The sequence below is a fragment of the Panthera tigris genome, chromosome A2 (assembly GCF_018350195.1).
Source record: "Panthera tigris isolate Pti1 chromosome A2, P.tigris_Pti1_mat1.1, whole genome shotgun sequence".
Taxonomy (NCBI): Eukaryota; Metazoa; Chordata; class Mammalia; order Carnivora; family Felidae; genus Panthera; species Panthera tigris.
Window position 1 is genome coordinate 16,449,006 of NC_056661.1, and position 17,243 is coordinate 16,466,248.

Below are 17,243 nucleotides of genomic sequence, written 5' to 3' on the forward strand. Positions count from 1 at the left end.
GAGCTACACAGCCTGGGACACAGAGCCCAAATGGGGACAGCCCCATAAGCTAACCAAGGAGATCAAGCGGGGTCAGCACATTCACAGCGGGTTCAGAAGCTCCCTCCTCGGCACAGCGCACCGTGTATGGAGTACAAGTGCTCCCAGCCCTCCCTCCAGGACTCTCGTGGCTCTGGGACACCCCTCCCCAGTGTATAGCGCTGTGTTGTCTTATAATTTCTTTTTTTTTTTAATTTTTTTTTAACGTTTATTTATTTTTGAGACAGAGCATGAACGGGGGAGGGTGAGAGACAGGGAGACACAGAATCTGAAACAGCCTCCAGGCTCTGAGCTGTCAGCACAGAGCCCGACACGGGGCTCAAACTCACGGACCGCGAGATCGTGACCTGAGCCGAAGTCGGCCGCTTAACCGACTGAGCCACCCAGGCGCCCCTATAATTTCTTATAATATTATTATTATATTGGTGGGACATGGGTCCAGTCTCCCCACGGGGTCCCCAGTCTGCCCTTGCTGACCTCAGTCCCCAAGCCCTACACAGGGCCTGGCACATAGCAGGCACTCAACAAGAAGAGTGATGCTGGCCAGGTGCACAAGGAGGGCTCAAAGGGCTCAGTGATCTACTCCTTGCCCCAGAGGGCCCAGTGCGCACGCCCACTCCTGAACAGTTCTGGGCTCCTGGACCCCCGGACCCAGAGCAGGGAAAGTTCTCTCATCTGATGGCTTCCTCACCCAGGTAGCAAACACAGGTGCATTTTCTTTAGGATTCAATTACCCGCTCCCCCCTCTCCCTCCCTGCCCCCCCCCCCCGCAAGAAATCTGGGGGCGCCTGGGTGGCTCAGTCGGTTAAGCGTCCGACTTCAGCTCAGGTCATGATCTCACAGTTCATGAGTTTGAGCCCCACATCAGGCTCTGTGCTCACAGCTCAGAGCCTGGAGCCTGACTGAGATTCTGTGTCTCCCTCTCTCTACCCCTTGCCTGCTTGAGCTCGCGCTCTCTCTTTCTCTCTCTCTCTCTCTCTCTCTCTCTCTCTTCTCTCTCTCTCAAAAGTAAATAAACATTAAAAAAAAATTAAAAAAAAAAGCTGGTGGTACCAGGCCCAGAACACAGTGTGGAGGCAGGAGGGAGGGGCTGTCCTTGAAAGGACAAATGTCTTCTGCTCCAGCCACTCACACTTTCTCCAGACAGAGCAGCTCTTTAGAAGCCTCAATGAAAACAGCCCTCGAGTGTGGATTTTTACTCCCCACGGGGCATCGTTACCACAGTGACCGTTTTTCCTCTTGGAATTCTTTCAAGAGTACAAGCCATTGCTTCCCTCCTAAACAAAACTGGGGAGAAGCCAGGCCACCAAGGGTTAAGGGAAGGGCCCTGAAGGAAGCAGGGCTAGACACATCCAAGCCACATCAAGCGCTGCAGTGGGGTCTCCTGAACCTCTACAGCTGCTTAGAAATGACAAGCCCCTCCCAGCTGCTGAGCGTGTGTGCGTAGCAGGGGAGTGTTGAGGGAACAGTGTGTGTGGGGGGAGGGGGGGCGGCTTGTGAGTATGGGGGAGTTGTGTGTGTGTAGTCTGGGGAGGTACGGGTTGTGTGTAGGTGGGGGCTGGAGGCACTGGGAGCTGGGGGTGTAGAGGGAGTGGGGGTGTGGGGACTGGAGGGTGGGCAGGTATACTGTATGTGTGTACGCATACATGCACTGGGGGTGGCTTGGGAATCTCGGGGGGCATGTGGGGAAGTGTGTGGGTTGGGGAAGTGTTCCTCACTATCCCAACATGAAACACAGGCCACATCTTCCCCCTAAACAAGAACATGAATTGCATTTCAAATCAGAATTACAATACTTAGCACTACAGATCGGCCACATCCTGGCCCAAATGTCCACAGGGGCCAAATGTTTTGTTTTGTGTCTTTTTTTACTTTTTTTTTTTTTTTAACATTTTTTTACTTTTGACAGAGTATGAGGGGGGCGGAGGGACAAGGAGACACAGAATCTGAACCAGGCTCCAGGCTGTGCGCAAGCTGTCAACACAGAGCCCGATGCGAGGCTCAAACCCATGAACCGTGAGATCGTGACCTGAGCCGAAGTCGGACCCTCAGCCGACTGAGCCACCCAGGTGGCCAATTTAAAGCACACAGCCCAAGTCTGAAACAAGTGACCTAGAAGCAACTGTTTGAGGCAACTCCTATTTCTTTTCAGAACACCCCTGCTCAGTTGGTCCGGGGCATGGATGGCAGCGCCAAGCAGCTCTTGAGGAACTGGCTTGGCGGGTCCCTGCCCACCCTGCAAGTCCAGCCAGTCCTCTTTTGATGCACAAAGCCCAGGGAGCTCAGAGTCATGGGACACAGAGCACTCAGTAAGGTGCCATTTTGGGGGGGGGGGGGGGGGCGCGGCACTGGGAGATGTTAAGTAAGTTTAGGAGTGGTCGCCGCCTACAAGGAGCTACCCGTCTACTGAGGAGCTGGCAGAAACTGGACTAACATGCCAAAAAAAGAAAAAAAGCCACTACTACTAGCTACTGCTACTATTATAATCACCACAATTATTATCGAGATGTTGCATGAGGTTAGCAGTATCATCAAGGATGCTGCGTGCCAACCATTCACAAGAAAATAGTCTTCTTTCTAAAAAACAAATGCCAAATAACGAATAGTGCTGAGTCACTGATATCCACGCTGGGGGAAAAAAAATCCTGACTCCTACCTCACGCCATGCAAAAACAAAGAAATTCCAAATGGACTGGAAATCTAAGGGTGAGGGGTGCCTGGACAGTCAGTCGGTTAAGCGTCCGACTTCGGCTCAGGTCATGATCTCATGGTTCGTGGGTTCGAGCCCTGCATCGGGCTCTGTGCTGACAGCTCGGAGCCTGGAGCCTGCTTCGGATTCTGTGTCTCCGTCTCTCTCTGCCCCTCCCTGGCTCACACTCTGTCTCTCTCTCTCTCAAAAATAAATAAACATAAAAAAAAATTTTTTTTAACTCTAAAGGTGAAAGGTAAGACAATAAAACTTCTAGAATATAGCATAAGAGAACATCATCATGACCTAGGAGTATACAACTACTGCATTTCCTTAAGCAGTCCACAGAACATATTCAGAAAAAAAATTTTTGATGAATTGGACTACATAAAAATAAAGAACGTCTTCCGTCCACCAAAGAAATCAATTAAAAGGATGAAAAGTCAGGGCACCTGGTGGCTCAGTTGGTTAGGCATCCAACTCTTGGTTTCGGCTCAGGTCGTGATCTCACGGTCCTGAGATTGAGCCCCATCAGGCTCTGAGCTCTGCACTAGGCATGGAGCCTGCTTGGGATTCTCTCTCTGCCACTCTCTCTGTCCCTCCTCCGCTTGTGTGCTTGCTCTCACACACTTGTACATGTGCACATGCTCTCTCTTTCTTTCTCTCTCAAAATAAATAAATAAACTTAAAAAAAAAAGCATGAAAAGTCAAGGCCTAGAGGAGGAGAAAATGCAATACATCTACAGAACAAAGGACTTACTCAGGACACGAATGAAGAACTAGAAATTAACAGGAAACAGTATCAGGCAACCCAATAAAAAAGGGGAAAAGGCAAAAGGCTTGAACAGGCACTCACTTAAACATATGAAAAGATGCTCAACTGTATTTGCGAATTTAAGCCGTAAAGGGATACCACTACATCCCCACCAGCATGGCTCACATGAAAAAGACTAGCCGCTGGGAGTGTCAGAGAGGAATGCTCAGACACTGCTGGTGGGAGTGTGAAATGGTGTAGCCACTGGGAAAGCTGCCTGGCAGTATCTAGCCATGACCAAGCACTTCTACTCCTAGGCATATACATACCCAGCAGACATATGTACACAAGTCCACCAAGACATTCACAAGACTGGGACTAACAGCACAGTCCATTATGGCTCCAGCCTCAAAACCTAGAGGACAGATCCCATGGGGTACATTCGAATACTGGAATACTGTACAGCAGTAAGAATGAACTGACACCACACCCGATGGCTCAGACACAACAATGAATGAAAGAAGTCAGACCCCAAAAGACTATGTACTTTATGACTCCCTTTGTATAAAGTTCGAAAGAAAAGCCAACCAACGGTGTTAAAAGTCCCAAACGATTAATCTTGGGGCGCAAGCACCCAGGGAAGGGAGCAAGAGGGGAATTCTGGGAGGCTGCCATGTTTCTTGATCTGAGTGACTGATTACGTAATGTGCTCGTGTGGTGTAAAAAAAAAAAAAAAAAAAAAAAAAAAAAAAATCACTGGGCTGATTTGTCTCCTTTTCTCTATGTACAGTACACTTCAATTAAAAGAGAATTTTTTTTTAATGCCACTACAGAGTTGTCAAAAACAGAAGCTAAGCCCATATATAAACAAAAACACGTTACTAAAATCGAAAGAGAGGACAGTAAGAAGTCAGTCCCCAAAGAGAGGAGTACCTCAGGTCCCCGAAGCACACCCAGAGGACGGCTACCGGGAGGGAAGCACACGCCCTTCTGCCCTCCTGGCTCTAGGAAACAGGCAACAACAACTGAGGGATTCACCACCAAGGTCACAAAAATTTTGTTGCAAAAAGCTAATGGAAAAATGAAAAACCAGCTTGAATTTCAAGATTCCTTTGCTTTTCAACCCTCTGTCCCCCATTTGTACGCCTTGCAAACACCTGGTTACATCTCGTCACGCCACAGGAGTCACTCAAAGGGAAAGCTGAGGCCCCAACGTGTCAGTCACGTAGCAAGAAAGAGGGACCTCATCTTACGGCCTCCTGCCCAGGGCTGCTTCATGAGGCTGCCTCGGGTGACAGGTGAGCTAAACAGCGAAGGATCCAGAACAGCATGCATCTACCTCGAGAAGCCCTGCCCTCTGAGGGACACTTAGAGGCTCACCCCTAGCCCAGGCCAGTAGTGTCTCTCCAGAATATGAGACCAGTTTGCGGGAAGGTCTCCTCCGCTTTGAGGCAGCCACTGCAGGGCCCTCCCTGCTTGGCTCCCAGGGGAAGCAGGCACCAGTTCCACGCCACGGGCAGAGCACCACGGGACTCAGCCAGGAGGCGGTGGGCTCCCCAGAGAGGTGACCAAGGTCAGAGGATCAGGGTGTGGGCCCTGTCTCAGTCTCTGCTGTCACATCTGTAAAATAAAGGGGTCCTCACTAGGGGTAAAATACGAGTGTAGCAGAAAGGACACATGCGCACACACCATCTCACTTCATCTTCATCCCGGGAGGCAGGGGTTACCATGGCGACTTCTGGCCAAAGACTCACAAAGCTCGGGAACATGAAGAGATTTATCTCTCCATTGATCTCAGGGTTGGCAGAGCACGGTGGCAAAAAGCAATTGTTCCAACAACCCCCGGTGCAGGGGGCTGACTCCGGCACAGCATTCAGCTCCCCTGGGAGCAGCCCTCAGGGCCTGCCCACCTGCAGGGGAGGGGGTGGGGAAGGCTGCCCACACAACAGCGGGCCAGCCCAGAGAGCAAGGCCACAGGAGCACTGCCTCAGCCTGGTGCTGCCTCTCCTGGGAGATCAGGGAGTCTCACAGGTGAAGGCTGGCGTGGCCTCAAAGCAGAGGACAGGCCTAACCCACGGCGAGGCTGTGACCAGGACCCCCCTGGCACCTTCCCCTCCCGCACGCACTTCCCGGACACAGCCGGACCAAAATCGCTTGCCCATCACCTTGTCGGGTCCAAACCCATTCTGGTCTTCACCTGGCTTCTCAGCCCCCCTGCCCCCCATCCAAGTTTCCTCTGCTAGTGCCTCTGACATGCCTGTTCCCCCAGCCCTCGTCTCTGCTGGCTAAACCGGCACCTAGGGGACCTCCTCTAGCCCCAGGGCTCCAGATCCTATCCACACAGGCATCTCTCTGCAGTCCCGATGCCCGCTTGACAGGCTCTCTCCACCTAGATGGCTAATAGGCCCGATGTAGCCACACCACACTCCTGATTCCCCTTCAAAACCACTCTCCCTGTACCTCTCACCTCAGGTACAGGTGCCGCCATCCCCCCAGCCAGCACAGCCCACCTGCCAGGATGTCCTGTGACCCTCACGGCTCGCCCAATGCAGCAGCCTCCTGCCTCCACACAGTCAGGACAGGGCCCAGCCCTCAGGTCTCCAATGGCTCCCCACTGCCCCTAGAGCCCAGCCCCTGTGGCGCCAGCCTGCCAGGGCCTCTCTACTCGAGTTCCTGCCCTACCTCCCCAACCCTTCACTGGATGCCTGCCACGCAGGGGTTCTTTCTGCCCCTCAAACAAGCCAAGCTAGTTCTCTGCTCAGTTTAGAATGTTCTTCCCTAGATCCTGGCATCCCATCCCTCCCCTGCAACCACCACCATCTCCAATCTCCCCCTCAGAGGGGTCTTCCTGTCTTACACACAGCCCCTCCTTACACACACACACACACACACACACACACACACACACACACACGCCCCGCCACTCACAGGTTCCTGACACTATCTTCCCTGTTCACATGTATACTGTCTCCCACCCCTCCTAGAGAAGCCCCTTGAGGAAGAGAAGCAGTCTTATGCGCAATCTGGATCCCCAGGCCTGGCACACAGCCAGTCCTCCATAAATACCTGTTTGATGGCTGACTGCAGAGTTCCTGCCAAGAGGATATGCAACTAATGCCCCAGGGAAAGGAGGTGTTCTCCTTCCTTTTGTCATGGGAGAATGTCAAGGAAGTGATCAAAGATTTGTGAAGAAAAAAAAAAAAAAAAAAAAAGTGAATCATCTGGGGATCTTTAAAACTGCATGATTTCTAGGCTCCATACCAAGATCTCAACAGGAGGTTTGGGGTGGAGCCAAAGAAAAGAATGCACCTTGTCTCCCCAGGTGATCCTGACGCACAGGTAGGTTTGAAAACCTCAGACTGATCTGACACCTTCATTTCACACATGACAAGTTAAGGCCCTCTGAAGGGATGACTCCATCCAAAGTTGCAACACTGGCTCATCAACAGGTGTCTGTGTTGAGAGTCCCAAACTTCCCACCCACAAGGTTCTCCCTGTCACTGGCTCCAAGATCTCAGGGTCTGAGCAGAGCTGGGGAAGAGAAGGTTGGTCCTCAGGAAGAATGGGGAACACACACACCATCTTGGCTGTGGCTCTGCAAATCTACTTGTGTTAATCTAACACTTTGCACTAAACGTGAATTCCACTTCAAGGAAGGAGAGCTAGGCTGAGGAAAGCCGGGGGGACCACCGAGATGTCCTCTTCGCTTCCCTTAGAAACACCAGCTCTACCCACTGTCACCCAGCAGTGACACCCAGACTTCCTCACTTTGACAGGGTGGGTGAGAAAGGACACACATCCAACTTATAAAAGGCTCGTGGGTAAGACCTTGAACTAGCCACTTGATGGACCTCTTTCTCTGTTCTAGCTACTTGATGAGGTCAGAAGCCATGTCTCGGTTTTACAGACAAGGCCAGGGAGGCTCAGAGTTTTAAAGATCCACTCTGGGTCCCACAGATGTGTGGAACTGAGATTTAAATCAGATCCATCTGGGGGCACCTGGGTGGCTCACTCAGTTAAATGTCCAACTCTTGGTTTCAGCTCAAGGTCATGATCTCACGGCTCATTGAGTTGCAGCCCAGCATCGGGTTCTGTGCTGACAGTGCAGAGCCTGCTTAGGATTCTCTCCCTCTCTCTCTTACCCTCCCCTGCTCCCTTGAGCTCTCTCTCTCTCTTTCAAAATAAACAAACTTAAAAAAAAATCCATCTGGCTCCAAAAACTTAAAACAAACCAAACAAAACAATCCATCTGGCTCCAAAGCCCATGCTCTCCACTATACCACCCAGCGTCCACCAGGCGGCCTGATGGCAGTTTCTGTGTGTGATGGGAAGGAGACCCCATCCTGGGGGCTGCTTCTTCCCAAGCATCGGGGGGTGAGAAGCAGAGAGGGACACAGGGCCAGGGCTTCCTGGTCTACGGAACAGGGATAAACTGTTTTAAACCCACCTCAAAGGGCTGCTTGCGGATTGAGCAAATCAAGAGATCCCCTCACAAGCTGCCACGTAAATGTTATGACAGCCGATCTGCAAGAGGCTGTCAACATGGAGGCAGTGGGCATGGGGATATGGCCACATGAGGTCAGGCCAGCGGCAACTTCCTGACAGATGAGCAGGACATAGACAAGTCTGACTCCTCACCTAGAACACTAGGCTCTTCTCCACCCCTACCCCACTCCACCCTACCCCACCCCACCCGACCCCTCAATGTCCCCCCACCAACAACTGCCAGCCCTTCCCTCCAGCTCCCCCTTCCACCCTCAGCCCACATTGGCCAAGACCCTCCCCGGTGCACCCAAGTCCGACATTATCAACGTGCTCCCCTCCACCTTGGCGCTGTTCTACTCTCCAGACTGCCAGTCTCTTCAGCACATAACTCATAACTGTACCTCGATGAAATGTCAGCATTTAACTCCACCAGAGTTAATGCACACACAGAGAATAATGCACACAGAAATAAGCATCTGCTGCAGACAGCGGCCATGAAGACTGACAACCTCAAAGCCCTCTGCCGCAACTCTAGGCTCCCCAAGGCTGATCTCATGGTCATCTGGGTTTCCACTTACCCTCTCCTTCATAGCTCTCAATAAATAAGGAGTTCGGTCAGAGACACGGCCTCTTACGAGTTGGGCGAGAGGGAACAGGTCCTCCAGAGATGCATTGTCCAATAAGACAACGCTAAGTCAAGTGTGGCTGTTTAAATATAAATTAACTAAAAACGAGAGGGGCCTGGGTGCCTCAGTCATCCGACTTCAGCTCAGGTCATGATCTCACAGTTCATGAGTTGGAGCCCTGCATCGGGCTTTGCGCTGACAGCTTGGAGTCTGGAGCCTGCTTCAGATTCTGTGTCTCCTTCTCTCTCTCTGCCCCTCCCCTGCTCGCACTCTGTCTCTTAGAACTGAATAAATGTTAAAAAAAAAATTTTTTTTTTAATTAACTAAAAGCGAAAAAATTTAATGAAACATCCTGTTGGTCACATTTCAGGGGCCCAAGAGCCACATGTGGCTATGGCTAGGGTACCGGCCAGCACAGCTTCTGTGCAGAACACTGCTGTGGCCACACCAAGTCCTACTGCTCCGGTCCATAGAGCCGGGTGAGAGACAGGCACCACTGGGGAAGCTGCAAGCTGACAGCCAAAGCTTGCTCCTGAGCTCATGAGCAGCCGGAGAAGCTGGCCAGCCACACCACGAGACTCCCTGTCACGGGATGGAACGAGACAGTCCAATCCAGGGTAAATGCTCAGGAAAGCCGACAGCCAAGGGCAAGTGTTTGTGCCAAGTTGATGACCTTTAGGAGCCTCCACCTGACTGCTGAGAAAGACATGAGAGAAGGACGAAACGGCCTCACACTGCCCTGCTGGATAGCACCGTAGAGAAATGCCACAGAGTTTCCTCTACACAGCTTTGAACTGTTCACCTACTCACCCAGCTTGGAACTTCTGCATGAGCACCAAGAAATGAGGCTCAAGTACAATATAGAAATATGGGTGGCTGCCCTCCCAGCTAGAAGCCTGGGCTCCTGCAGAACTTGGCCACCAAAGCACCCAACAGCACTTTCAGACCTCACAGCCCTACTGCCATCACAGCCAAATGCTCGCTGTCAAACCCTCTGGAGCCTCCCTGACTGTCCCCACTCTTCCCCCCAACTGTTCCCCCCTCTGAGCTGCTCCCCTGGAATACTCCTTTCCAGCTACCTCAATATTCACTTCCCAGTCCCATCCTCCACACCTTGGCCCAAATTCCACTGTGCCTTCTCATGAAGCGTCCCCAGACCCAGCCTGGCTTTCCCAGGAAATGACCCCCAGCAATACAGTCTAATAGCTTATGTTTTCTTCCCACCTATCAGCCTGGGCTGGCTGACCCACAGGCAGTCCTGCACCCTTGCATGGAATCCTCTTCTTGCAGGCGTTCTTGCATGCTGGAATCCAGAAGTCACTTATGCTCCTTAACCGTGGGCACCCTAGCATCTCTGAACCTCTTGACTGGCTCCCCCCACCAATCAGCGGGCTAGCAAGGAAGTACTTTATAAGACTGCCAGCTGCACAACTATAGCTGAACTCTACGGCTGAATAACATGCGGAAACCTTACAACCCTGATCTTGTCTCCGTTTGTCACAATGTCAGGATTGGCTCTCCCCCATACTGTCACCAAACCAAGTTTATAGTCTGCTGCAGGGAGGGGAGGAAGCTAACACCATGAAGGGACATCAACCCCATGCAGGAAATCTTGATGCCTCCAGCAAAACCACGTGCCTACAGGTATCAGTGAGAGACCTGCCACCGAGTTGTAGGGGACCAGCAAGGAGCCATTCCCTTGGGGCAGACAGGTACTCTCCATCAGCAGGGGCAGGCTGAGAAAGTCAGTTCTCGTCTTCACCTCAGACAACTGAGCTACAAATGGGGAGCCACTTCCACTCTGCAGGAGGGGACCCCCTGCTCCCCGTCTGCCCACAGCAGGACAGCCTTACTTCCTTCCCAGACTCCCCACTCAGATGTCTCACAAGAAACGACTGTGGGCTGGAAAATTAACTCAAACTGGAGACCCTTGACTGTCTTTCTATCAGGCATTGACCCTAAGAGAAATATCACTTAAGAACTGTAGATTAGGGGCGCCTGGGTGGCTCATTCGGCTGAGCATCCGACTTCGGCTTAGGTCATGATCTCACGGTTTGTGGGTTCAAGCCCCGCATCAGGCTCTGTGCTGACAGCTGGGAGCCTGGAGCCTGTTTCGGATTCTGTGTCTCCCTCTCTCTCTGCCCCTCACCCGCTCATGTTCTGTCTCTCTCTCTCTCTCTCTCTCTGTCAAAAATAAATAGACATTAAAAAAAAAAAACTGTAGATTAAATCTGACACTAAAAGCACTCTTACAAAAATAAATAAATAAAACTTAAAAACTTGTGCATCAAAGGACACTACCAAGGGAATGAAAAGACGACCCAAAGAATGGGGAAAAAATACCTGGAAATCCCGTATTTAATAACGGTTTAATACCCAGAATATATAAAGAATTCAACTACAGCTCGATAACAGAAAAGCAACCCAACTGAAAAATAGGCAAAGGATATGAAGAGATATTTCTCCTAAGAACATATACACATGGGAAATAAGCACATGATTAAATGTTCAACAGCACTTACCATCAGGGAAATGCAAATCAAAACCACAATGAGATGCCACTTCACACCTACTAGGGTAACTATCATTTGTTGTTTTTTTTTTTATTTTAGAGAGAGACACCCATGCAAGTGGGGGAGAGGGGCAGAGGAAAGAGAGAGAATCCCAAGCAGGCTCCACACTCAGCACAGAGCCCAACGCAGGGCTCGATCTCACGACCCTGGGATTATGACTTGAGCTGAAATCAAGAGTCGGGACACTCAACCGGGCTACCGGGCGCCCCTACAATTTTTTTTTTAAGGGAAAATAAGTGTCGGCAGGATGTAAGGAAATTGGAATCCTCAGGCACTGCTGGTGGTAGTGGAAAATGGTACAGCCACCATGGCAAACAGTTCGGTGGTTCCTCTAAAAGTTAAACATAGAATTACTATATGACCCAGCAATTCCACTCCGTAAGTGTATGTCCAAAAGAACTGAAAATGGGGACTCCAATAACACTTATAAACCAGTAAGTCCACCAACACGCCAATGCCGGCATTAGTCACAAAATCCGATAGGCATTCATCAGCAGACGAATGAACAAACATCCATTGCATGTGATACATCCACACAGTGGAATATTATGCAGCCTTAAAAAGGAATGGAATTCTCTTACATGCTAGAACATGGAAGAACCTTGAAAACTCATGCTTGTGCTAAGAGAAACAAGCCAAACACAAAAGGACAAAGGTTCCACTTGTATGAGGTACTTAGACGGGGCAAATTCATCAGCTTTGAGGTTGCAAGGGGCTTAGGAGAGGGGAAGGGGGAAGAGTTACTACTGTTCTATGGGTGTCACATTTCTGTTTGGTGTGATAAAAAAAAGTTTTGGAATCAGTGGTGGTGGTGGTACAACACTGTGAATATACTAATATCACTGAAAAATGTTTAAATGGCAAGTTTTAGGTTATATGTATTTTACCATTAAGAGAGAGAGAGAGAACTGTGGCGAATAAGGCTATACCCATCCTCACCAGCGGAAAGGAGGGCCAGAAATCAGGATCCAGAGGGGATTAAGACCTGTGTATAAGGGCAGCCTGGACTTGGGACCTTTTTCCAGTGTTGTGCTCTTTTTCCAGTGTTGTGGTTTTTTGTTTTTGTTTTAAGCATGTAACTCACAAAACCAAAAGGTATCAGGAAGTATACAATGAAGTTTTTCAAGCCACCCCTACCTTGCATCTGGGCAACCAGTCCAAGTCAGTGCATAAAAAGAGTCACCACATGTTCTTGTGGCCTCTCCTAACCTTAACAGTCACTTGGGATACCTCCTAGCTACGTGACCTTGGCAAACTACCTCACATTTATCAGCCTCGGTGCTTCCACCTATAAATTAACCCTCTTCCTTTCTTCTCAGGGTGGTCATCCAGACCTAGATAAGATAAAGCAGGCAACAGGCACCGTTACCATGTTAAAGTTGAAAACACTGCTGTCTTTAGTAAAGGAAATTAAACCATTAGGAGCTACAGAGAAAAACAGGCACACTATGTACTCTCCATCTCCCTTCTTTCCTTTTCTCCGTAGCACCTTCTCTGTCCAACACTACATGTTGCCTGACCATCTGTCTCTCCAGCTAAACACAAGCTTCTTGGGGCAAAGACTTCTATCCGCTTTGTTCACTGCTGTACCTCCAGGGTCTAAATTACTGGTGCGCAGTAGGCACTCGGTGCACGTCTGTTGAAGGAATGGATTACAAGCTCCAATAGCCCATTCTGAACCAAGCCAAACCACATCTCATCACCTGGCACTGATCCACCATTGACACCACAGCCCGCAAACTAAAGAGTCAACAAAATATTCTAACTCCCCCTTTGCAAGAAAAGGACTAGAGAGGGTAGAAAAATCAGGAGCTCCTGGATAGGAAAGATGCACCAGGAAAGGAAAAGGCTTCCCAATGGAGTCAAGAATGTAGCCTCACAATAACTCTTCCTTAAAAAGAATGGAAGGAAACTCCAAAAGCCAGTGAACTCTCAATTCCAAGATAGAAGCCATGTGATTTCCGACTGCACATTTTTTAGAAATGAGTTCACCGCTAAGAACTTTCTGAGGCCAGAACTGTGAAGATTAAACCCAACTGAAGTAGCAATCCGTACACTAACAAATTGGATAATCTAGATGAAATGGACAAATTCCTAGAGATACACAATGTACCTAAACTGACTCATGAAAAAATTTAAAAATTGGAAAACATCTATATATCTATACATAGAAAAAAATCTGAATACATCTATATGTATCTAATAAGGAAACTGAATAAGTAATCAAAAACTTCCCAACAAAGAAAAGCCCTGAGCCAGATTGCTTTACTGGTGAATTCTACCAAACATTTAAAGAAATAACACCAATCCTTTTTCAAACTCTTCCAGAAAATTGAAGAGGAGGGAATACTTCCTAACTCATTCTAGGAGTTCAGCATTACCCTAATTCCAAAGCCAAAAACACTACAAGAAAAACTACAAACTCATATCCCTCATGAACACTGATGCAAAAATCCTCAACAAAATACAGCAAACTGAATCCAGCAATGATGAAGGACCAAGGGGAATTTACTTACTCCTGCGATGCAAAAATGGTTCAACATACAAAAACCAATTAATGCAATACAATAATAAGAATGAAGGAAAAAAACTGCATGATCATCTCAACTGATAAAGAAAAGCATTTGACAAAATTCAACTCTCCTTCATGATAAAAACACCCAACAAACTAGGAACAGAAGGAAACTTCCTCAACATGATAAAGGCCATATTTGAAAAACCCACAGTGAATGTCACACTTGACGTTAAAAGACTGAAAGATTTTCCCCTTTGATAAGGAACAAAATAAGGATGACTGCTTTCACAACTTCTAGCCAACATAACACTTAAAGTTCTAGCCAGGGCAATCAGGCAAGAAATAGAAATAAAAGCCATCCAAACTGGAATAGAAGCAAAACCGTCTCTGTTCACATACGATAGATTTTTATATGCAGAAAAGTCTAGAGTCCACGAAAAAAGAGCTGTTAAAATAGCAAACAAATTCAGCAAAGTTCCAGGATGTTGATTTTGTAAATCAACAGACAAATGTCAGTTGCATTTCTACATACACTGGCAATGTACAATCTGAACAGGAAATTAAGAAAACAATCCCATTTATAATAGCACCAAAAAGAATAAAATACTTAGGAATAAATTTAACCAAAGAGCTAAAGACTTGTACAATGAACACTAAAGGACACAAGGACACTGCTGAAAAAAATTAAAGACTTAAAATGGAAAGACATCCCATGCTCATGGATTGGAAGACTTAGTATCGCTAGGATGGCAACGCTTCCCAAAATCATCGACAGATTCAGTGCAATCCCTATCAAAATCTCAACGGTGTTTTTTGCACAAACTGAAAAAATCCATTCTAAAATTCACACGGAATCTCAAGGGATCCCAAAAGCCAAAACAATCCTGGAAGAGAACTAAGTCAGAGGACACACACTTCCTGATTTCAAAACTTACTACAAGCTATAGTAATCAAAACAGTGTGGTACTGGCAAAATGACAGACGTATAAACCAATAAAATAGAACAGAGAGACCCTAAATAAGGTTATTCAACAAGGGTGCCAAGGCCACTCAACAGGGAAAGGACAGTCTTTTCAACAAATGATACTGAGAAAGCTGGATATTCACGTGCAAAAGACCGTTATTAGACACTGCATAATACTATACATAAAAATTAACTTGGAATGGATCAAAGACCTAAATGTAAGAGCTCCTACTATAAAACTCTTAAAAGAAAATAATGGGGGGAAAGCTTTAGGATTTTGGATTTGACAATGGTTCGTTTGGTATGAAAAGCAGGATCAACAAAAGAAAATTGGACTTTATCAAAATCAAAAACTCTGTGCATCAAAGGACACTACTGGGAAAGTGAAAAGACAATTTTGGAAATGGGAGAAAATATTTGTGAATCCCAGATCTGATAAAGGGTTAATATGCAGAATATACTAAGAACTTGTACAATTCAACCACAAAAACCAATTAAAAAATGGGCAAAGAACCTGAATAGACATTCTCCAAAAAAGATAAAGAAATGGCCACAGTCACATGAGAAGATGCCCAACATCACTCATCATTACAGAAATGCAAATCAAAACTACAATGTGATACCATTTCACGCCCATTAGGATGGCTACAATCAACAAAACAGAACATAACAAGTGTTGATGAGGATGTGGAAAAATTGAAATCCATGTGCTGCTGGAAATGTAAACTGAGTGGCTGCTATGGAAAATATGGCAGGCAGTTCCTTAAAACATAATCCAAAATTTCCAATTCTGGGTACATACCCAAAAGAACTGAAAAAACAGAAGCACAAACAGATTATTTGTACACTCATTGCCCACAATGGCCAAAAGTTAGAAGCAACCCCAAATGAATGGATAAACAAAATGTGGTATGTGTACAAAGTAATACTGAGGTTTAGATAGGAATGAAATTTCACACATGCTACAACACGGATAAACCTTAAAAACATTACGCTGAGTGAAATAAGCTAGTCATAAAAAGTCAAATAGTATATGATTCTACTTATGTAAGATACCTGAAGTAGTCAAATTCACAGAATGGTGGTTGTCAGCAGCTGGGGTGAGAAGGGAATGGGAAGTTATTGTTTAATGGGTACAGAGTTTATATCTGGGATGTTTAAAAAGGTCTGGACATCATGGTAGAGTTACATACCGTTATGAGCATATTTCAAATAGTAAATTTTATGTGTATTCTACCACAATAAAAAACTTTGGGGAAAAAATAGCAATCAGGACATATTTTCAGCCCATTGAGAGAATTCCACTTTTTTTTTTTTAAGTTTATTTATTTATTTATTTAGACCATGAGCTGGGGAGGATCAGGGACAGAGAGAGAATCCCAAGCAGGCCCTGTGCTGTCAGCACAGAGCCCAACATGGGGCTTGATCCCAAAAATGGTGAGATCAAGATGTGAGCCAAAACCAAGAGTCGGTTGACTGAGCCACCCAGGCACCCGGAGAATCCTTCTTTAAAAGCCAGTGCTCCTGGGCACCTTTCCCATGGCAATGGGCCCTGAAGATGCTACGTTGTCCTTTGTATTCTGACCTCAAGTCCAGCCCCAATAATCTGGGCCCTAAATACAACCCAACAGCACAGGTTGGCTACCCACTGAGAGGCTGAGGCTTGAGCTTCCCTAGGTCAGGCAGTTTTTGAGCACAGCGATCTGACACGGCCGACAAGTTGCCAACAAAAGCAGAAGCCAATCTGGCTAGTTTTCACTCTCTATTACTTCCCCTTGTACTTTCCCTCAGGATACCAGACCGCCCTGTAGAAAGGAAACAGGGGCCAGATTGGCCAGTCTGATTCTTTAAAGTTGGAAAGTTGAGTCCCTGTTTTCCCCCATCCCTCGAAGGTCTAGATATTTACCATCCTTTGTACTTTGTAGAATTGAGAGAGGAGTTTTTGCTCATCCAAGGAGAGCAGAACTGACAACCTCCCCGCTCTGTGGTCTCTAGTGCTCTTTCATACAGATGATCCTGTCAGATCTCAAAATAACCCAGCAAGAATATAGAGGGGTTGTTATCCTCCACTGCAGACATGAAGAAACGGGCTCAAGAAGCGGCTCCTGGGTGGCTCAGACAGTTAAGCATCCAACTCTTTGTTTCAGTTCAGGTCACAATCTCATGGTTTTGTGAGTTAGAGCCCCACATCCAGCTCCACGCTGATAGTGTGGAGCCTGAGATTCTCTCTCTGCCCCTCCCCCTCTCACTCTCTCTCAAAAATAAACAAACTTAAAAAAAATTAAAAAGAAACAGGATCAAGGAGATGAAGCCATTTGTCCCAAGTCCCACGACCCCAAGTGACAGGGACAGGGTTATGAACTTCGCACAGGTAATGAACTCCAGAGTTCTCCTTCCTCCTGATTAAGAAAGTGGAAATGTAATCGGACTATTTTGGTGTCAAACAAAAGCAAAGAAGAGGATTCCAAGTTTGGCCACTAATAGGACTAGGAGATCCATCCCCAGAGAAGTAGCCTGGGAAGTGTTCTCCCCTTTCCCTGAGGTGCACCATGACCAAGAAATTGGGGTTTTCTTTTTAGACTTTGTACTCAACGACTC

General features: G+C 47.5%; 1 protein-coding gene across 1 annotated transcript in view; it reads right to left on the bottom strand.

Moving 5' to 3' along the window:
• CCDC12 (coiled-coil domain containing 12) overlaps positions 1-17,243 on the bottom strand; it is a 53,620-nt gene that overhangs the window by 35,752 nt on the left and 625 nt on the right. The gene's annotated exons all lie outside the window — the stretch shown is intronic.